This window comes from Sus scrofa, chromosome 4 (assembly GCF_000003025.6).
Source record: "Sus scrofa isolate TJ Tabasco breed Duroc chromosome 4, Sscrofa11.1, whole genome shotgun sequence".
Classification (NCBI taxonomy): domain Eukaryota; kingdom Metazoa; phylum Chordata; class Mammalia; order Artiodactyla; family Suidae; genus Sus; species Sus scrofa.
Window position 1 is genome coordinate 4025709 of NC_010446.5, and position 22381 is coordinate 4048089.

The 22381-nt window shown below is 48.5% G+C and overlaps 1 long non-coding RNA gene across 2 annotated transcripts in view; it reads right to left on the bottom strand.

Annotated features, from left to right (window-relative positions):
* The window catches only part of LOC102165464, a 42173-nt gene extending 23929 nt beyond the window's left edge, over positions 1-18244 (bottom strand). The window contains exon 1 of one of the 2 annotated variants that reach the window (XR_302740.3): positions 17947-18244. This is a non-coding gene — a long non-coding RNA (uncharacterized LOC102165464). Of the gene's footprint in view, positions 1-17754 lie in introns of both variants that reach the window. The other variant, XR_002343058.1, reaches the window with a different exon arrangement.

The following is a 22381-nucleotide window of genomic DNA, read 5'->3' on the forward strand; positions in this document are numbered from 1 at the left end:
TGGGCGACAGTGTAGGTTAGTTCCCATGAATTGACGTCAAACAGGATAAAACACAATACTGTGTGATCTTGGAAAACGGCTTCTTTGTGCCACCTGAATTGCAGAATAGTAGCAGCAGGAGGGATCTTCAAGAGATTCTTTAATTTTCCTAAGCCAGAGAGGGAGAGCAACTTCCTCACACGGAAAACTGGAGGAATGAGGGGACCACGAGATGCTCATCTCGGCCCCAGTTATTTTCTGTTACTCTGCATTGTCTTTGCCTTTTCGCTCAGATAACTTACATGGCAGCGCTCTCGGCGGACTGAATGTTGGGGAAAACAATGATTTGCAAGGAGAAGACCCTGGCCATTCTGTGTGACTTGCAGGGGGCCACAGGAATGCTGAGAGAATCCAGAACCTGAGTCAGGAGGGCTAGCCCTGGTCCTGCCTCTGCCTTCCCTCCTCTGAGACCTTGGAGAAGTCACGTGGCCTCCTTTGCCCTCTGCGTCCTCATGTGCAGATTGCCAGAGGTGAACTGGGAATTCTGAAGGACCTCATCGATTCTAAATTACCTGTGGTCCAGTTCCCCAGGTGGCCAGAGACCAAGACGATTCGCTTTCTTCCAAACATCCCTTCCTGCATGTAGTAACAGGAATAGGGCATATGGAGGTTCCCAGGTGAGGGGTCCAACTGGAGCTGTAGCCGCCAGCCTACGTCAGAGCCACAGCAACACAGGGTAAAATAAAATTTATTTTTTAAAAAATTGCACCAAGTGAGAGAAGCCAAGACACAATAGAACACATAGTGCATGGAGTTCTTGCTGTGGCTCGGTGGGTTAAGGACCCAATGTTGCCATAAGCTGCAGCATAGACCAGCAGTTGCAGCACCAATTCAACCCCTAGCCCAGGAACTTCCATATGCTGCAGGTGCAGCCCTAAAAAGAGAGGAAAAAAAAAAAAATACAGTGCATTACTCCATTTATATAAAATGTCCAAGAAAGAAAAGCCCAGAGACAGAGAGTAGAGCAGCAGTTGTCAGAGCTGCTAAGCTCGAAGCAACATGAAGAATGAAAGCACCTGCACACATGCTGTCTCTGAAGCCATGCAAGGACGCTGCCCAAAACGGTAAGTATCCCTGTTTCATCTCCACCAAACTGAGATCCACAGACAAGAAATGACTCAGAGGATGACTCACACACCCTATAAGCGGAAGAAGAGGGAGAGCGGGGGCCCCGCTGGCCCCTCTGGGCCTCTCTTCTGCACCACAGCCCCTAACTGCACCCATGCAAACCCGTGCACCTCTTCGTGATAAAAGCAGAAAGTCCCGGACAAATGCCAAAACGGTTTCAGCCCTCATCTCACGGGCCTCTACACTGTCTTCCCACGCTGTTCACTCAGCACCCCGACCCCCAAGAAGCTCTTGGCCCACCAGCTCCTCTTCCCTTCCTCTCAGCGCCCTCCTGCTGCAGCCTCCTGGTTTCCTGGGCAGCCCCCCATCTGCCTCCAGCCCACCGACGATGAGTGTTCTCAGCTGCTGGAGTCGCCTAATTACCGCAGGACCTGTCCCCGTGAAAACTCACTCTTCCCCGTGTTCTCCTCTTGGGCTGCGTTGGGCAGGCTCCTGATTCTTCCTGCGTCTCAACAGCTAGAGGCCCCAGTCAGGTCCGGCTCAAGGTCATTAACATCTCCTCCGCTAGACCTTTTCTCGGCCCCACCCTTGGAGGGGCGGAGACGTGCAGGAAGCTGAACTGACTCAACTCCTCGGTCGGTGACATTCCAACGCCAGCATCAAAAGTCCCTTTAGCCTTGCTCTCAGAGCCTCTCTCTCACTGTGTTCTGATTCCCGCCCCGCGATACACCCCTCGCCTCCCCACCAGGTGGCTTCTGCATGGTTGGTATCATTCCCTGCATGTGGGGGTTTCTGTGCATGTTTTCCAATGCGTATTAATGTGCTACTGCTTCCCTCAGCACTTTTAAGACATGGCCATGAAGCTGAGGTTCCTCGGTTCTGCTGCTTCTCGGGGCCCACGGTGCCTTCACACCACCTGCCTGGCTCTCACCCCACTGACCAGCAGCTGGCTTTCCTGTAACACCTGCGACCACAAGCAGAGCCGAGTGTCTCTGCTGGGCTGCTGGCTCTGCACCTTCTTGCTTCTGCTAATTGCACCTGTCTTCCCTCCAGGACGGCTGTACCGGTCCAGCCTGCCCGACGCCGGCAGGTCTTAGGGTCCTCTCCCGCCTCCTTCCGACGTCCTGAACTGTACCTCCTTTTGCCATTTTCGTCAGGGTAGAAAGCCGTACCTTTTGCTGTTTACAATAGCATTTTTAAATACCGAGTTTGAGCATTTCTAATAAACACGTTAGTAACTCTGACTTCTCCATCTGTCAGTGGCCTATTTATAGCCTCCGTTCATATTTCCACTCCATTTAGTGTCTTTTATATTTTATTTTCAGGGATTTTACTTCTTATTACTGATATAAATCATGTGTCTGCTTCAGAAGCTGTAAAAAACCTTCTTCTGTCCCGTCATTAAAGCTTTTTTAAAAAAATAAGAATTGTTTTTTTTTCAGCTGTAAGAACAATTCTTGCTCCCTTGAGGTTGGGGCTTCCCGTGGCACCTGCAGCGTGTCTCTCTTCATCCTAGCTGATAGCCCCAACCTGCCCATCTCCCTGAGCCCAGGCTGCTCATCCTCAACGGCTCTCTCCCCCTCCACCAGCTACCACAAGGGCTTTCCACTCTGCTTTCTACGAATCTGTCCGTCTGTCCCCGAGATAGACTAGGGTTAGTTATCCTTGTACCTGGGACCAGAGGCCTGGAATTTCAGACACAAAAAGAAGGAAGATGAAATCTGATCAACAAGTCTTAGGACTATCAACGGACTATAAGGAATTATAAGCAAGAACAGGTCATTTCTTAGAGGTGCTAATGGCATCTTCTATTATATGAGTGAGTGCTAAGTTCTGAGGCTGGGGCTTAATGCTCCTAGTTTGACTGGGAGAAAAACCACCCCCAAATCGGCACAATTAAAAACCCCGACTTCATTACCCCTACTGCTGCCAATTCTACTTCTTCTTGCGGTCTGGCGGCGACTGGATGCAGGTAAAGGCCCTCATTTGAGATCTGTCCTGCAGGTGCAGTCAGAGGTGGCTGACACAGGGTCTGCTGAAGGCCTTCTCACTCCCGTGTTAATCGGTCGGTGCTGGTTACTGGCTGGAACCTCGGCTGGGACTGTCAACAGGAACACCGACCTGCGGCCTCCCCGGGTAGCCTGGGCTTCCTCAAGGGACGGCGGCTCGGTTCCAAGAGCAAGTGTCTCGAGAAAGAGTCAGGAAGAAACTTCATTTCCTTTCAGAACCCAAGTCACGTGGGGTCACTTCCGCTGCACGGCACTGGTCCAGGCAGCCACTGAGATCCACTGGTTTCATGGGGAGGGGACATACCCTCTTCTCCTGATGGGGGCGTGGTGGCTCAGGGTCAGAAGAGCACGTGGGCTTTTGCTGTGACCACACTTGGGAACTACAAGCTGCCCCAGCAGGAAGCTACTCGACATCGCTGAGCTCCGTTTTCCCATCTGTAAAACGTGGACCCTCGCACGAACCTCACAGGAACGCCAGCTGCGGGGTTTAGATCCCAGGACACCTGACTTCTGCTCAGTAAATACTGCGCACCTGCTAACTGAGAGCAGAAATGGACTGAGAACGCCTGAGGTTCATGGTCATAATGAGTCCACAGTAACTGTGAGCTTCAAATTCCCGACAGAGAACGACAACATGCAGTGTCTCTGCTGGGGAGCGGCCTTCGTGAAAAATACCAGGCAGTAAACTGCCTGCCTGTGTAAATCTGCTCTCAGCTACCGCTGCTCCCTCCCCTCGGTTTTCACCCCTTTTCTGAGGTGCTTGCAACCATATCTGGACACAGTTCCAGCACTCAACACCCTTAAGTGTTTTGTCTTCGAATATTTTATTTTGGAAAAAAAAAATCCATGTTTAATTAAACAGCCCAGTCTGTGTTAAGGACAGAATAGTCCCATTTTTACTACAAGAAGGCTTATGTATGTCTTCTTTTACCTTGTTATGCCTCTCATATTCATGAATTTCCTCTCATAAATATCACTATACAACATGCATAAATTCTATAAAAGAAATGTAGGGCTTAATTTTTTAATCATGTAATAATTTACACCTAAGACCACTGTCTGATACAATGACAGAATACATGCATATACATGTGCAAATATACAAAGAATATATGTAATATATGTAAATGATAAAGCAAAAAGAAAAATTCCCTGGGAACTATATCTAGTCACTTGTGAAGGAGCATGATGGAGGATAATGTGAGAAAAAGAATGTGTGTATATATTTCTGTGTGCGTGTGACCGGGTCACTTTGTTGTAGAGCAGAAAATTGACAGAACACTGCAAACCGACTATAATGGAAAAAATAAAAACCATCAAAGGAAAAAAAGCCAAAAAAAAAAAAGAAAAAATTACCCATGAACCTACTACCCAAATGAATAACTAGAGTATGACAATAGCACTGACTCAACCTGGGTTCTACCACCTGTCCCACCCTCTCCCTCCCTGCCAAGGTGAGTTTCACTCTGAATTTTGAATGTGTTATCCTCCTGCTCTTTAAAAAAATGTTTACCTTATACATGCATATTTGTATCACAACAATACAGTGTTTCATTCTGCTGATATAGGCACTTTTAAAATAAATGCTTTTAGGAGCAAAGTGAATAAGAGAGGGGACCTGATAAGAAATAATGGAATAGTAACTCTGCCTAGACACTGGAGAGTGAATTATGTCCAGGCTAAGGTAATCCAAAGTCAGTTAAAAGCAACAACAGCAGGAGTTCCCGTCGTGGCGCAGTGGTTAACGAATCCAACGAAGAACCATGAGGTTGAGGGTTTGGTCCCTGGCCTTGCGCAGTGGGTTAACGATCCAGCATTGCCGTGAGCTGTGGTGTAGGTTGCAGACGTGGCTCGGACCCCGTGTTGCTGTGGCTCTGGCGTAGGCTGGTGGCTACAGCTCCGATTCAACCCCTAGCCTGGGTACCTCCATATGCCGCAGGGCGGCCCAAAGAAATAGCAAAAAGACAAAAAAAAAAAGCAACAACAGCAATAGCAGCCTCCCCATGTTCTTGCATGTAAAGCCTCCAGTCTCAGCTTTGAACCCTGAGGCATGAATGCAGGGCTCCTGAACGCTGCCCACAGCCGGCTCGCCACCCATCTCTCGAGCGATGATAAGGATGTGGAGCAACTACACGACCCGTGTTCTGCCAGAGGAAGCGTAGGTTTGTCCAAACACTACGGAAAATGTTAACACTAATTGCTAAAAATGAGATGCCTATAACTGAGCAATCACATGCAATGTAACACACACTCGATGCAAGTAGACAGGTATGTAAATCAAATATATATACACACACATACAGGATTTTTGTAGATTTATAACACCCAATCTAGAAACAACTAATGTACATCAACGACCACCAATCTATGTTCCATCCCACATGTTTTTCTTACAATGAGAGAGAGAGGCAAGAGTCTCCCCCCCCCCCCGCTTTTTTTTGGATTCTGGGCAAAACCCTGCAGTTGTCTTGCCCAACATCATACAGTGGAAGCGATGCTGTGTGACTTCCAACTTGGCAACGAGGGGGTAAAATCAGGTCCGACTTCTGCTTTGCTCTCTTCCCCTCTCAGAACACTCAATTTGGAAACTCAGAAACCACATTATAAGAAAGCCCAACTCATGTGGAGATCCCACACGCACCAGCTACGCTCCCAGGTGGCAACCGGAATCCACCAGACAAGTGAATGGAGAAGACTGACTCTTTGAGCTGATGCCTCACAGACGGGTGGGGACAAGCCCGCCATACTCTCCTCTGTCCAAAGTTCTGAAGCTGTAAGTACAGTAAATGGTTGTTTTATGCTACTGAATTTCAGGGTGACTTATTATGCAGCCATAGTAACTGGAATAATTATACACAAAGTATGAATACCTCTTAAAAACACAAAAAGTTAAAGTCAACATAAATGGATACATGCTGGATAAATCCCTTGACAGGAAGTCAAATCATGAAAACGAATGCATAGCCAAAGAAGTCAGAAAGGTGTTGGATTTGCTAGGAGACCTCAAAGAAAATTGCAAAAGTGTAGATAATTTTCTGTATCTCAAGCTAGGGGTTCATTTCATGGCTGTGCTCACTTGTGAAAAGTCAGCAAGCCACACACAGCAGACACAACGATGACTTCCTCAAAAGCAAAGTCTTCAAAAGCAAAGCAGAGATAATCCAAAGCGCGTGTGGCGTGTCTGGGCCCCACTGACTCTGCTTCCTCTTATCCCACAGTTTCCAGGAGCTCGACGTGGAATGTGGTTCGAAATCCTTGTCACTAAGGTTCTTCTCATTTTCTACATCCCTCCATCTTTTTATCATAGTGTCTGATATGTACTCGCTTCTTAATCAATGGTGAATGAATGAATGATAGCTTTTGTCTATAGCACCCACAGAAGTTCTTTCTAGCAGGCTGAGAAGGAAATCCTTTGGAAAACTTCTGGAACAGCCTGAATTCATTCAGACATTTAATGTCTTTCAAATAATTTGGCAAATTACTGCCCATTTTTTAAAATTACTATTTCTCAATTTTTGTTCTAGACAGCGTCTCTTGTTGTGTAATGGAAGCTTAGGCTGTGGCTGTTTCCTCCCATTAGCCCTAACCACCTAATCTCACCATTAGTCAGATATGTATGATTCTACTAGGAGGTGAATGAGAGATATTAAAGGGAACATCTACTGAACACCTCATCTGTCCTAGAAATACATGAAAAGAGCAACACAATTTGACCAGGTGGGGTTTATTCCAGGAGTGAAAGTTTGGCTTGATATTAACACTCTAATCACTTTCATTTACACATAACAAAATATAGGATACTTTCTTCTGATCTTCCCAACAGATGTGTAAAAAGCATTTGACAAAATTTGCCATTAATAAATTAAAAACAACCAAAAATAATTAAAAGTAATTAATTTAATAATTAATAATTAAAAATAATTCCCTCTGCGGCTCAGCAGAAAAGAACCTGACTGGTATCTATGAGGATGCAGGTTCAATCCCTGGTCTTGCTCAGTTGGTTGAGGATCTGGCGCTGCATCATGCTGTGGTATAGGTTGCAGACATGGCTCAGATCTGGCATTGCTGCAGCTGTGGCATAGGCCAGCAGCTACAGATCCAATTGAACCCCTAATCTGGAAACTTCCATATGCCATGAATGTGCCCCTAAAAAAAAAAAAAAAAATCAACAGACTGTGATAAAGAGAAATGCCTTGATCTGATAAAAGGTATCAGCTAGCTATAAACCTTTGGCCAACATCATACTCAATGGTAAAATATGTAATGCTTTTCCTCAGAGGATAAAAACAGATGAGAGATGCCTATTGTCATCGCTTTTAAATAACTCCGTACTGGAGACACTAGCCAGTACAATCAGCATGAAAATAAATAAAAGCTATAATGATTCAAAAAGGAATAAGCATCTCTTTTCATAAATGCCACGATTATGGATGTATAAATTGCCTAAATCTATAGTTAGAGTTAATAAGTCAATTTAGCAAAGATACTAGAAACAAGGTAAAGCTACAATCTATATAAAAGCAATTATATTTATATATCCCAGCAGCAAAGAATAGAAAAATAAGTTTGAAAATAGTTCTATTTACAATGGCATGGAAAATAATCAAGTATGTAGGAATAAATCCACATAAACATGTATAATATTAAAAAGAATTCAAATACCTCGGGATAAATCTAAGGAAAAATGTGTTAGAATGCCACACACAACACAAAATGCTGCTGAGAAAAATTAAGGAATACATGAACAAATGGAGAGTTATTCCATGTCCATGGTTTGGGATACTTAAGATTTCAATTCTCCTTAAATTCATTTGTAGAGTCAATATAATTCTGATTAAAATCCAAGAAGATCTTTTTCTTTTTTGTCTTCTTTAGGACTGCACCTGCAGCATATGGAAGTCCCCAGGCTAGGAGTCGAATCAGAGGTGTAGCCACGGGCCTACACCACAGCCACAGCAACACCAGATCTGAGCCACATCTGCAACCTACACCACAGCTCATGGCAACGCTGGATCCTTAACTCACTAAGCGAGGCCTGGGCTTGAACCCGCGTCATGGATGCCAGTCAGCTCCGTTACCACGATGAGAAGTCCAAGAAGATCATTTGTAAAATGATCTTATCTTGTAGTGCAGTTTCGGTTTAAAGAAAAACTGAACAGAACTCCAGCGTTCCCGTGAGTGCATGGCCCCCCGCTACCAACATCCCCCCCAGAGCGACACACTGGTTACAACTGATGAGTCTACACTTGCGCCTCATCATCTCCCCAGACCCATACTTGACCTGGGGGTCCACGCCTCCTTTCTGTGGGTTTGGACAAGTGTCTAAAGGCTGGTATCCACAATTGCAGTATCATAAAGACCAGCCTCAGTGCTCTAAGAATCTTCTATGCTCCATCTGTTTATTCCTTCTTCTCTCCCGCAACCACTGTGTTTTGTTTTGTTTTGTTTTTATTATCTCCATAGTCTTGCCTTTTCCAGAATATCACACAGTGGGAGTGATACAGTATGTATCCTCTTCAGATTGGCTATTTAACTTAGTTAGCAAGATGCACTGGAGGTTCTTCCAGGTCTTTCTGTAGCTTGATAGCTCATTCTGTCTTAATGCTGACTAGTATTCCACTATCTGGATATCTGGGTTGCTGATATCCACTGCTAAAGGACAGATCTGAGCAGATATCTCACCAAAGATGTACAAATGGCAAATGAGCATATCAAAAGATGCTTCATATCCTAAGTCTTCGGGGAAAGGCAAATTAAAACAGTGAGATACCACTGCATACCCATGAGAAAGGCCAAAACCCAGAACACTGACAGCACCCACTGCTGGGTAGGGTGTGGAGCCACAGGAACCCTCGTTCCTCGCTGGTGGGAGTTACTTTGGAACATCGTGCGGCACGTTCTTATAAAACTGCTCATACTCTTGCCACACTATTCGGCACTCACCCTCCTGGGTATTTATACAAATGAGGTGAAAATGAGTGGAAAACGTATGTCTATGTAAAAACCCTGATTCAGATGTTTACAGTAGCTTTACTCACAATTGCCAAGACATGGAAGCAACCGAAGTTTTGTTTATAGTTGTTGTTGACAAACAAATACAAAAATTTAATGAAAATACTACGAATGTAGAACTGCCAAGATAATATTAAGAAATAGATGATTTATAGGTTTCAAGACATGGGGGGTTAGGAAGCAATGAGTGGGAGTTTGGGCTTAGCCGATGCAAACTAGATGGATAAGCAACAAAAAGAGGGCCTGCTGTAGAGCACAGGGAACTATACTCACTCTCTTGTGATAAACCACAATGGAAAGGAATAGGAAAAACAACATATGTATAACTGAATCACTTTGCTACACGGCAGAAACTAACACACTGTAAATCAACTCTACTTCAATAAAATAAACTTTTAAAAAAATGATTGAGGGAGTTCCCGTCGTGGTGCAGTGGTTAACGAATCTGACGAGGAACCATGAAGTTGCGGGTTCGGTCCCTGGCCTTGCTCAGTGGGTTAACGATCCGGCATTGCCGTGAGCTGTGGTGTAGGTTGCAAACGTGGCTCGGATCCGGCATTGCTGTGGCTCTGGCGTAGGCCAGTGGCTACAGCTCCAACTGGACCCCTAGCCTGGGAACCTCCATATGCTGTGGAAGCGGCCCTAGAAAAGGCAAAAAAACAAAAAACAAAAACAAAAAAAAAAAAAACAGACCCTGCAGAGACACACACTGTGATTTACAGTGTCACAGATTTTCACTGGGAAACAGTCTTTTCAACAAATTTTGCTTTCCTAAAATTCAATATATGTATGGGGAAAAACAAACTTTCCTATTCATAATTTAATTTGAAGAAAACCATAAACATAAATCTGAAAGTTAAAATAATCAAGCTTTTAGGATATCTTCATAATTTCGTTGAAGGAAAAGATTTCTTAAATAGCCTACAAATCATAATCATAAAAGAAAAACAAATTAAGTTAGGCCAAATTAAAAGAAGGAAATTCTACTCATCGAAAGCAAACTTTTATAAAAAGTGCTCAGTTGCCAGGCCCTGGTGAAAACATCGGTGCCATGTTCCATGTCTGTCTCATGTATCTTTGATCCCAGGCCCAACCCAGAGCCCAGCACCCATTTGTGCTCAGGAAAGTTTCATTTTTTCCCTGCCCCCCTCCTCTCCCATCAGTGCACCTTGCTGTGTGGTGCTGGCATGAATCTCTTGCACGAGCAAAGGGATGAAAGGCCCATTATGCCCTAGGGAAGCCTTAAATCAAGTCTGCCGTCTATTGTGGGTGCTTTATTTTGCAAACATTCAAAAAGCATTTCTCCACAAAGCCAGGATGGAAAATTTCATCTGAACGGTCAGGTACACACACACCGCCCGGTCCACATCACTAGCAAAATACACTCGTCTAAGGAGTGTGGACTTTGGAACTGGGCAGGTATAAGTGCAAATTCCAGGGATGGAATTTACTTGCTGGTTGCAGACATGTCACCCTGCCCCTCCAGATCTCATTTTTCTTATCTGTAATGGGACAACAATTCAGTCGTCTGTTTTTAATGATTAAAATATCAAAATCTAGCCCAAGAAGTGCCAATTCCCATGCTGCTCATAGATATTCCACATATAAACGGTTACATTATCAAATAAGCTTCAACAGTTCTAAGGAGCACTGTTTAACTTCATGACTCTGAAAGTGATATTTCTGGTGAATATTATAAATCTCCAAGGAAGGACTAGAATATTCAGTTTTCCAATATACCTCTGGCTTCGGAGGGATCTTCCATCGTAAGGACAAGTGTGTAACAACACACTTGGGAAAATAATAGTGGAGGAGAACACACACTCCCAAATGCTATGCTATTATTACTACTATTATACTACTACTGTGATTACTGCTAACACAGACATTAGTAGGTTGTTAAATATTTGCCGCAGCAGTCATCCTGCAAGAGGCCCAAATCAGAAGAAATCCAAGCAACAGCTGAAAATGTATCAAGCGTCCTTTTCCAAACGAAATTTTGCATGTTGGATTTGGCTTGGTGCATCTCCTCTGAATTCTTCCAACTTTAGATAGACAGCTTGAAAACAGGCGAATCCCTTTTCCCCTTGCTAATCAGCATGATGGACTGTTGAGATGGGACGGTTCCATCACGGCGGAGATGTTTTTAATTAACCGTACAGGGACCTGCTTGAAAACAGAAGCAGAATCCTGAACAGACCCACTCACCTGGATTAAGGACCAGAGAGGAACAGCTGTGGGCCTACATCTTCTACCGCGTTCCTTCCAGGACAACAGACGTACGCATACCACTCTGAATATTTACCATCATCTGCGTCTTCATAATGTGGGGCTAATGAGAACACGGACAGAAAAACCGGGAGATTCACATGATTCAGCAGTGCCGGCCTCAGGTCCACTGGCTTCCCGGATTAGGCTATTTCCTCACAAAGTGTGAATCATAGGAGCTGCTAGGTGATGAATGATTTTCCATTATTCATGAGAGCATTCTCATGTGTCAACAACAGCCTCTAAGGGCAGCACCTGCTTTACCCACCGAGACAGAGGCCCCGACCCCTGCGCTCTGGCTCCAGCCTCCCGAGGACTCCAGGAGGCATGGAACCAGGAGGAACCCAAGTCTTGGGGTCTTGCCTCTGGGTTCCTGTCTGGACTGTTCCCCTGTGGTGATTTGGGCAAGCTTCTCTGCACTCGTCTCCTCTTTGCTGGCCACAGGCTAGGATGAGCTTGATGCCTCCTGATTCCAAGAACGCATGACTCCCTGGCTTCAGGTTAACAGGGCAACGAAACCACTGGGTTGGTTGGAGCAAATGGGAATGTCCACTTTGTCACTGGCCCTGACCATTCTGCAACTGTTCGACAAGAATGTACTGACACCTAGTTACTGGGCTGGGGGCTGGATGCTGGAGAAATAGAGCCCCTCACAATCAAGGTGAGGAGGAAAACACAGGCCAGTAAAAAAATGTGGTGTGGAACCTTCCATACTGATGTGGCGTGGAGGCAGCAGGGCTCACAGACGTGATGACGCGGAGGCAGGGTTCCGAAGGATGAGCATGAGTTTGGCAGCTGCGGAGGAATGGCTGCTCTGGGTAGAGAGAAGAGCACACAAAAGAGTGCTGTGGGCGTGAAGAGACACAGGGACAAATACATCCATTAAAAATCTGCGGCACCCAGTCCAGAGAGCCGACCTACAATCGACGGGAGGAGGCCAAACTCCTCTCTTTAGCAACCAACCCAGAAAGGCAGACAATAACCCCTGCATCGGTCAGCCCTGAATGGCCACGTCTTGGTTTACTGACAGCCTCCCTAATTTTCGCCCCCATCTCCAGCTTTGGACTAACTGGAATAAAAACAATATCCGCCCTAGACATTCACACTGGACGCCCCCCTGGAGGCTGTGGTCCACCTCCAGCTTCTCCAGGCCAAGAGCCTCCAATCAGGGCATGCACGAAGTCTTTTTTTGTTGTTGTTGTTTTCTTTTTTCCCCACTACAACGTTCTTCTACTTCTTTGCCCACCTTTGATTCTCTGCCAGGTGCAAGTGATGGTGGCCGACTCCTTTGCTTGAGCAAGTTCAAAGTAAACAGCCCTTGTTTATCTTCCTCTGGGTAATCTCCATTTAATGTCAGAGCACGGAGACATGAGACCACCTGGTGTTCTGTGTAAAGAATGAGGAGTTCTACCTGTGGCAGCTGGTTGTGTGTGTGTGTTTCTGTGAATGTAAAACACGTGTAAATGGAGGGGAAGGCAAAGGCGGATGGATTTGGAGAAACAGGCAAGACCAAAGCCACATGGGGCTTTATATAATGTATTCTACAGAACAGTTAACTCCTGCTACATAGTAACATTGCCTCAATCTTATGTGCTTCAAACAACACACATGAAGTGTCTGCATCACTGGGTCAGGAGTCCACGCAGGCCTTAGCTTCAATCACGGTGTCAGCCTGGGCTGGTCTATGCAGCCTTCTCTGGGGCTTCTCCCGGCTCGTGCAGCTGCTGACGGCACTCAGGCTTAGTCTGTGGGCCTCGGTTTCTTCCTGGCTGTTGGCTGGAGGTCACTGCAGGAGGCAGGATGATGGCCCCCAAAGATGCCCTCATACCCAGAACCCGTGATCATGATCCCTTAACGTGGCAAAAGGGACTTTGCACGCGTGATTACGGCCAAGGACCTGAAGATGGGGCCCTTTCCTGAATCTTCTGGAAGGAACATCCTTGTATCTTTTGCCCAAAGTCCCAGACAGCGAGTCCTGTCTCTGCTCTTACAAACGCCTCCACAGTTACTGCTACCTGCTCCCTGGAAACAATACTTAGAAAGAAATGGCATTTTGCTCTTAACTCAAAGGGATCAAGCCCCTAATTTTAGCACGATTTTTTTCCCACTGCCAAGCCGTCCGCTTCATTTGTATAATCCCCGGAGCCTACACTGTGAGCCACGTGGTCGGTGAAAGTCTACTGAACTGAAATGTCTAATGGATTTGCAACGGGACTTGGACACCGAGGTGCCTGCATCAGAGCTCCGGGGAGGAACAGTCCCCCAGAACGGCCCCTGCTTAACGAGGCCACTCCAAATGCCACGGACGGTGCCAGGCAATTCGCATGCCTGCGACCTGAGCCTTCATGACAACCCTAGCACTTATGATCTGCAGTCCCCAATTTCCAAACAAGAAAAATGCAAGAACAGGGAAAATTAACTAGCACAAGGTCAAAGAATTAATGAGGGCAAAGCTGAGGTTAAATCCTGGCCTCTGGACACCAATCTGATGGGCTTTCCTCTGTGAAGCGCCTCGTATTATAAACTGCCCAAGAGAAAAACAGAACCAGGACCGGAGGAACCAGCTTCTGTGCATCCACTCTTCGAGATCACTTTTCACCTGGGCTGGGGCAGGGGTGGCATCTAATTATATGTGTTACTTTTGCAACGAGGCTGTTATTCACAGCCCTACAATGCAAATCCTGTTCAGGCATCTATCGTTATTCACACAAAGGACACCCATACCTCGGACAAGGAAACTTCTGCAGGAATGTACACTACGAACATTGGCAAAACTACCTCACAGCCCCAAATGCATTCACCCTTGTGCTCAGACACGTTAAGAGGGTGCGCTCCTGAGCCAGCCACAGCTTCAGACAAAGGCCCCTATAAGGGCCACGCAGAACAGGCATCTTCCAGGAGGAGGAAGGGGAGAGCTTTACCTGTGGGCTCCTTCCGCCCTCCTGTCTCCACCGGGCAGAGTGTCCCCGACAGTTCCTGAGGTCCCTCAGTCTTCTGGGATTGTCACCTAGACCCCGAAGGAAGCCTCTGGGAAGCCGGAGTTTCTGGTGGTCCAGCCCCACCCCCACACAGGTGTGCAGTTCCTCCTTCCCCAGGTGGTGGGGCAGGTCAGGGCTCCCAGGCAGCTTTGCCTGGACCTTTATAACATGTAATGAGGTCCTGACCAGAAAAACTGAGAACTGCCCAGATCTGCTGAAGGACAGATGTCCTTGGACTCAGGGGGCATGCAAGCCCCAACACAGATGAATAAAGAGAAAATTGCCCTAGACCCACTCTAGTGACACTGAATAATGTCAACAGCAAAGAGAAGATTGGAACATCTCAAGCCAAGGGAGCACCCACACTGGAATGACGTTGAGACTAAGTTGCTGAATTTTAGGAAAGCTATTTTAGCCATTAAGCTACTGGAAGATGCAGGAGGAAGCTGCAGAGTTCATCCATCCTCCCGGCCTCAGCACAGCTGAGGATGCAGGAGCTGCTCAACCGCACGGAGCCAAGAGCTAGGACCAAATTTCAAAACACGGACACGTTCAGTGGTAGGAAAGGAAGGTGCAGGAGGAAGCTGCAGGTAACAAGGGGTCCTCCCTTGTTACCCCATCTTCTGCTAGGACCAAACTGCCCAATAACCCTCCCAGTCCTTGTTCCAGTACAACGTTATCCTGCTTCTGTCCAAGAGGCTGCGATTCACAAAACCCATAAAAGGAAGGGCAGCCACAGGTGGGGTGATCCACAGTTACTGAGCTCTGCTTGACTGAACTGGATGGTTTGAGAGGAGAGTTAGCTGCAGTGGGAATGCACCAGGCACAGCCAGGACTGGATGGAGCCTGAAGCTTGGCGCTTGCCTGTCCTTCCTTTCCTACCGCTAAACGGGTCCGTGTTTTGAAAATTCAAATGCCTCCTTTGCTCTGCTCTCACTGTTGGTTCCTACCTGGTGAAGGTAGGAGTCGGTCACCTCTTAGGATGGGGCCAGCGTCTGTCTGCATGGCGCTGGGTACTGGGCTGTGAGCACTCAGGGCAAAAGCACTTAGGCAGTGGTGGCTTTGGCTCCACCCTATGGCTCCTGGATTCTTCTCTGAACCCCCCAGACCATTTATTTTCCCAGGTTCCAGCCCAATCAAACAGCTGGTCCTCCCTTGTTACCCGGTCCATACACTTTCAGCTGGAAGGGTGGGGCAGTGGGTGCAAACACAGCACAGCAACCCAAACAATGGGCTCCACAGAGAGAGAGGCAATGCCAGCCTCGTGTGGAGAGGAAAGGGGTTTCACAACTTTTTAAGCTCTCTTGAGAATGTTCTACCTCAAAGTACTTGAGGGATGCCAAAACCAAAGAAAAAGAGGAAGAGAGGGAGGGAGGAGAGAAAGAAAGAAGCGGAAGAAAAGAGGGAAGGAAGGGATGGAGGGAAGGAGGAAGAAAAGGAAGGAAGGAAGGAAGAAGAGAAAGGAAGGAGGGCGGGAAGCAGGCTATCACACCCACACTGCTGTCTCTACCAGACAGGAGGTCCTGCCTCGAAGCAGTTTCCACAAAAAACTTCGAGGAGTTGAAGGTCAGACTATCCTGGGCTTTGATTACCAGCCTAAACTTGTTCTTCTCACACGTCTCTTGAGCCACTTATTTTTAAAAAGACAAACCTCTCATTATTTTCATTTGAATGAACAGCCACGGGAGACCATCTACCTGGGAAGGTGGGGTCTCTGAGGCCCTCAAGTGTGACCTGGTCGAGTGGGGCAGATCAAGGGAACCGATCTTTTCTCAGCACTTTTTTTTGCTTTCTAGGGCCGAACCTGCCGCATATGGAGGTTCCCAGGCTAGGCGTCTAATAGGATCTGCAGCTGCCAGCCTACACCACGGCACACGGCAACACTAGATCCTAGATCCTTAACCCACTGAGCAAGGCCAGAGATCGAACCCGCAACCTCATGGATTAACCACTGAGCCACGACAGGAACTCTTTCTCTTTCTTTTTTTTTTTTTAAAGTACTTTTGCCCCTTGATTTGCACATTCGGATTTGTCTGCATCCATCTCCAGTGTAGCAAGTGAGGTGTCTAAAAGGCAAATCAGACCACGGGACCCTTCTTCCTAGGCTCTCCCCCTTCGAATGCAGCCTCAAGTCCAAACGCTTAAGCAAGACCCTGGTTACCAGCCCCTTCCTCCCTCCCCGGCCACCCACCACCCACTCACCCCGTGCTCACCCTGCTCCAAGCCGCTGAGCCCCTGTGCTTCCGGATGGCCGCTGCCTGCCGAGCCTATGCTCTCTACCGAAGTCACCAAACTAACAGTTCCAAGGTACTAAGCACATGACCTGAGCTCAGAGCTGAGCACTGGAGGCAGCCCGACCTCGGCGGCCTGGTACCCTCGGGAGGCCTTGGTGCTCTCCTGCCGACCACGAACACTTCAGAGACCAGCCACATCAGGCAAGGGCGTCCTGCCCCTGACCCATCAAGACAAACAAGACCATTGGGTCGGTCATCAGGAACAAGAACTTTGTCCGAACCACAACAATGTCCCAATATCCCCCATCCCATTCAACAGAGTGACTGCTGCTGCAGCTGTCACCCATCCCTGCCCTGAGAGCCGAAGCCTCCTGGCCTAGATTTGTCTCTGTGTTGGTTTCAAAGGCACTTGGTATTTGACAGGATGTTTTGCAGCTGTGCATTCTGCGCAGCGGTTAACTGCCCTGAACCAGGATCGAGCCTGCGCAGATGCGACCTGGAGGTGTCTGACCGTTCCCTTTGCTTCAAGGCCACGCTAAGACCTCCGCCCAGCAGTGGGGAGGGGGGAGGGGGGGCTGCACGCTGCTGGGCACAATCCAAGCTGCGCCCAAAGAAGCTGGGAGTCTGCGCACGCAGCCAGCACTCTCTGCCGCCTTCCTAGAGCCCTGATGACAAGCCTGCCTCCTGCCCCTTAACGACTCCCGTAGGCCCCTCCCTTGGGGAGAAGGTGTCTTTAGGGCACAAGCCCTCCCTTCTCCATTCCTTGATCTGTGAATAAACGGTCTGCTCTGCTGCACCCCACCGGGTTCTGTCTGACATGTCTGCCATTTCCTTTGACTTTGGGCAAAGGACCCACTGAGATAACACAGCCTCCCTCTAACTTCCGTTCCATGGGGGAGCTCTCCCCATAGTTACCACACAGGAGGGGGACCCAGTAAGGAAGCATCCGCTCTTTCCCCGCATCCAATCCAGAGCAAAGCCCACTTCCTTACACCCTTCCAGGACCCCCTCACACCGACCCCAGCCCTCCAGGAGTCTCCGCCAGCGCCTTCCCCAGCCGCTCCCTCGCGAAGGCAAACAGCCCCACGGGGTCGCTGCAGGTGCGTCCTGGCGGGGACCGGCTGGCGGGCCTCGACGAGATCTCACCGGGGATCTCTCCACCTCCTCTCCTCCCAGGTGAGCTGGGACCGGCAGCCCAGGGAGGGGCTCTCAGGCTTTTCTCCGCTTCACGCGCTCAGAACAAAGGCTTCCCCACCTCTTCGCACCCGGAGTCACGGTGAAGCCCAGGAACAATTCCCGAGGAACAAAAATAGTCTGGGCAATAAAATAAAGTCTAACCTTTTTCTTTTCTTTTGTGCTTAGTCTAATGTCATTTGCTCAAAGGTGCCTGTGCAGAAGCCTCAGACCTGGCGCTTTAGACCAGCGTTCCTCGTGTGAAGTGGCTGCCCCTACCACTCAGCTCGGAGGGCCTGGGGCAGAAACACGGCGCACGACCCGCAATCCAAGATCGCGGCGGCGGGCGGTGTGCAGAGGCTGCGCCCGGCCCTGGGACCGGGAGCGTGAGCAGCTCAGCTGCGCCTGCGCCCCCCCTGGAGACCCCGCCCCCTCCAGAGCAGCCCCTCCCACAGCCTGTGGCGGTGAGAGAACGCATGCTCCAAGGTGGATCACACCTCGCTGTTCTCTGGTCAAACAGCAAGGCCTTCTTTGCTTCTGAACTGGATTCCATCTGGTTTAACTGGCTGAAATGACACGGAGGGGAAGGACCCAGCTGGGGTTGGTAACACCTGTGTCCTGTTCCTTGTTCCTTCCTGTATCCATCTCTCTCTTTCCTGATAAAAACAAGAGCTTCTTGGGGCACAGGCTTTGCCAGAGGAGAGCTGTCCCCACGCAGCCAGCCTCAACGTGGAGGCTGGTCCGTATTTAAGTTGTATGAGAGTGTCCTGGTAACAAAAGCCGTGATGAGACGTCAGAGCAAGTGCGGAAGCGAGACCCAGAGACGCAGGGGAAGGGGCGATTCCCTTTTTATTTTACTTATTTATTCTGCTAATGGGATCACCCCCTAGGAGCCGGTGGGGAGGTCTGGCGGTCCTGCATGTCTTGGCCCCTCCCCGCTGCCCCCCCCATCCCTCCCAACCCCAGGCGCCCTCCTCTGCAGGTAGAAGTTGCTTCCGGTTCTAATTCACTACATCCTGGCTACCTTGAGTGCCCGGCAGATGCTAGGTGCCCATAAACATGTTTTGGATGATTGGTGGGTGAAGTGACCCATGGACTCCCCCGGCTTTATAGCAAGTGTCCTCTTCTTCTTTGCCTTTCTGGCTCCAGCTGAATGCAGCTTCCACTCACCCTTAAGGGCCCAATTCAAAGGGCACCTCCTCCCTGAAGGCTTCCCTGGAATTCACCATTAGGAATCACTTCTTCCTCTACTCCCTGAGGAAGTCGGCAAATCCTGACCGAGAAATGAATGCATGGGAATGAGTGGAGATGCTTCGAAAAGCTCACCTTGAATTTGCCCTTTGGTTCCTTCCATCTCATGCCACAGGCAAAATAACAAATAGGTGAAAATCCCATTTTGTCTCTGGGGTTTGTTTTTTCATGAAGTAACTCAGAGTAAATCTCATTACACAATGCACATTCCAATTAGAGGCTCAAGTTCCAGAAACAGTCTAGGTCTGCTCCCTGCCGTTGTCACCAAACAAACTAGTGACAAATCCCCAGTTAGCAAAAGGGAAACAGGGCTTAAATACCGCTCCTTATTGCTTTTAGCCTTGCAAACACGGCCGTGGTGTTGGCTTTCAAGAGGAAAAAATAAAGTCAGTTTAAATTTACCATGATTTATGTCTTGTCAGGTAAATCATTTAAAATTGGTCAAGAGTAATGCTAGGGAAAGTAATTATAAAATCAGAAAGGTTTTAGCTATATATCTATATATGTGCATATATATGACATATCTCCTTGCAGATAACAAATATCTAATATATTAATATGCTATTTATGAATTAATATATACTTTAGATGATAAATAACTATTCAAAAGTACTTACATTTCTTGACATTGTAGTTATACATGTTGCATATATATACATATATATGCATATGAAACAAATTTACAAAATTAACTATAAAATAGATGTGACTATATGGCATGTCCATAGATATGTCACGCTTCATAAATATCACTGTACAATGGACAACAAAAGCATAATGGTCAGGCATCAGACACCCTTGCATTTGAGCTCAGACCCCTCACCTCTGCAATGCTGAATGGGATGCTGAGCTTCTTTTCTGTGCGCTGGGCTTCCCCACAATGAAAATCTCAGGAGTTGTTAGAATTGTGTGAGGTCGTGTCCATAAAGCCTTACCCTGTCCCATAGCAAGAGCTCAAGGACAAGAGCTGCCCCGTTGTAATTATCTGGCTCTGTGGTCACATAAACCGTGCACCACCTGTTCTACCTGTAGGACCTGATGCACCTGACCAGGTAAGGCACAAAAAGGTACAGGTGGGCAGGTGGCCCCAGAGCAGAAGGGCTGGGTGCTCCTCACATCGCTGGATACTGGCACCTGCACCGGACAACAGGAAAAGGGTTCGGAAGCACCACTGTGGCTCCCAGTTTCTGTGGGATGACACAGGAGGGAAGATCCCATCAAAGGTGATGAGAACGGTAGAGCCACGCATGCCAGGAGGGCTGGACTCAGGTCAGCTCCTTGGCATTTGTCCCCTCCTTCAGCCTCGCCGCAACCAACCTGCTCAAGAATTCATGGGAGCTCCCGTTGTGGCTGAGCCGGTTACAAATCCGACTAGTATCCATGAGGGGGTGGGTTAGATCCCTGGCCCCGCTCAGTGGGTTAAGGATCTGGGGTTGCTGTGGCTGTGGTGTAGGCCGGCAGCTGCAGCTCTGATTCAACTCCTAGCCTGGGAACTTCCATATGCCGTAGGTGTGGCCCTAAGAAGCAAAATAAATAGATAAAACAAAGAAATAATTGTAATTACTTCTGCCACTTCCTGGTTGGGGGTTCTCATTTAGGCTTTTTGAACCTAAATTTTCTCATTCTATAGAGTGATGAGTTGTGAATAAATCTATGTGTCAAAATTTTGGGGACAATTTTAGGGCACCGCTTCATGCAAGTAATGGAAGTTCCCTTCCTTTTCTCTCCCTGGCAAAGAGGCTCCGTTTCACATCTTGGCCGGGCCCCTCAGGCATTTGCTGGTCTGCCTCTAGCACCCTCTCTCAATCCTCCAGCCCTACAGAGTTAAACTCTGCAAAGGCCTTTCCCAAACGTTCCTTTGTCCCTGTGTCCGTGTCACTGCTCCCCCAGGATACCTCCCTCTGGTCCTTGCTATACAGATGCCCCCAGTCCCGCCAGGCCCGGATTCGAGCTCATGCCTGCCCTGGGGCTTTCTGCAGCCCTTAGCGCTCCCCTGTCTGGGCCCAAGAGCCCTGCTGCAGGCTGTCCTAGAGAGCTGACAGCTCGTCTTCTGCCCTCTGGGTTGGCGAAGGCAGAAATGTGAGCAAATGATGACAGCGAACTCTGACAATGCTCCGAATGCCTATGAAGAGGAGTCATTCTGTCTGAGGTTAATGAAGGGACCGCCAAGCCGTGGAGCCACTGGAGGGGCGCTGTTTACCAGGAGCATGGAACCCGAGGCTCCTGCAGGCTGGATGGTGCTGGCGAAGACAAGACAGACCCCCTGAAGGGCATGAGGGTGGGCACAAGAGCGTCAGGTTGGTTCAGAATCCAGAGCAACGTGCCCCTGGCGGCCCGCCTGGCTCCGCTGAGCTTTGTGCTGGGAAAGATGACAACAGAGTTTGGGCTGGGTACCGCATCATCTCAATGCAGGCTGCCTCCAGCCTTCTGTCTCTGAGTGGCCTGAGCAGCTCAGGAAGCCAGTGAGAGCCAGGTGGACGGGCAGCCAAAGTGGCTGCAGGGAGCAGGCAGATGTGACCGGCTCTGCGCTCCCACAGGGCCAGTCTTTAGCCTCTCTCTGGAACTGACTTCAAAACTTGGCTGGAAGAGCATCACATGGACTTGGGCAATGGCCTGCAGGCAGCTCAGGTTTTGAGAGGAGGGGGGCAGCATCAAGCTAGAGCTTTAGAGAAAAAGGATTATAACGAGGACAGTAAGAAGAGCAGGCGGCACGTGGCCAGCTCTGTGCCAGCCTTGTGGGTGGGCACCACGGCCTCCCCTCCTCTCTCCGGATGTAGCTGCGAGCCAAATTGCACTTGCCTCACTTTACAGATGACAGCATCGCCAATAGCCATCTGGGGTTACTAACTAAGTGCTAGACATGCTCTCATTCCCATCGCACAGTAACCCCGTAAGGAACGTGCTCTTACAATCCCCATTTCACAGACGCACAAACCGACGCCACGGGCTTTCAGTATTTGCACACAATCACGCACTGTGAGCTGGTTTGCAGCCAGCATCTACCTTCCTGCCAAGTACCCTCGGGAAGCCTGGGGGGACTGGTGGAGACAGGGACCCCGGACCGCAAGGTGGCCAGACCAGGAGGGAAAATGTTTTCACAGAGCTGCTTCAGCCAGGGCCCAGGTCCAGGTCTGAGTCCAGCCTGAGGCTCAGAGGAGCCGCGGCCCATGTCAGGGCAGCCTTGAGAGAAGCCACTCATCTCTTGGGCCTCCCATTTCCAGGGTGGGAACAGTGGCACCTATCTGGTTATTATGGCGAATTCCATTCCAAAATCGCTGTGGCTCAGCGGTAATGAACCTGACTAGTATCCATGAGGATGAGGGTTTGATCCCTGGCTCAGTGTGTTAAG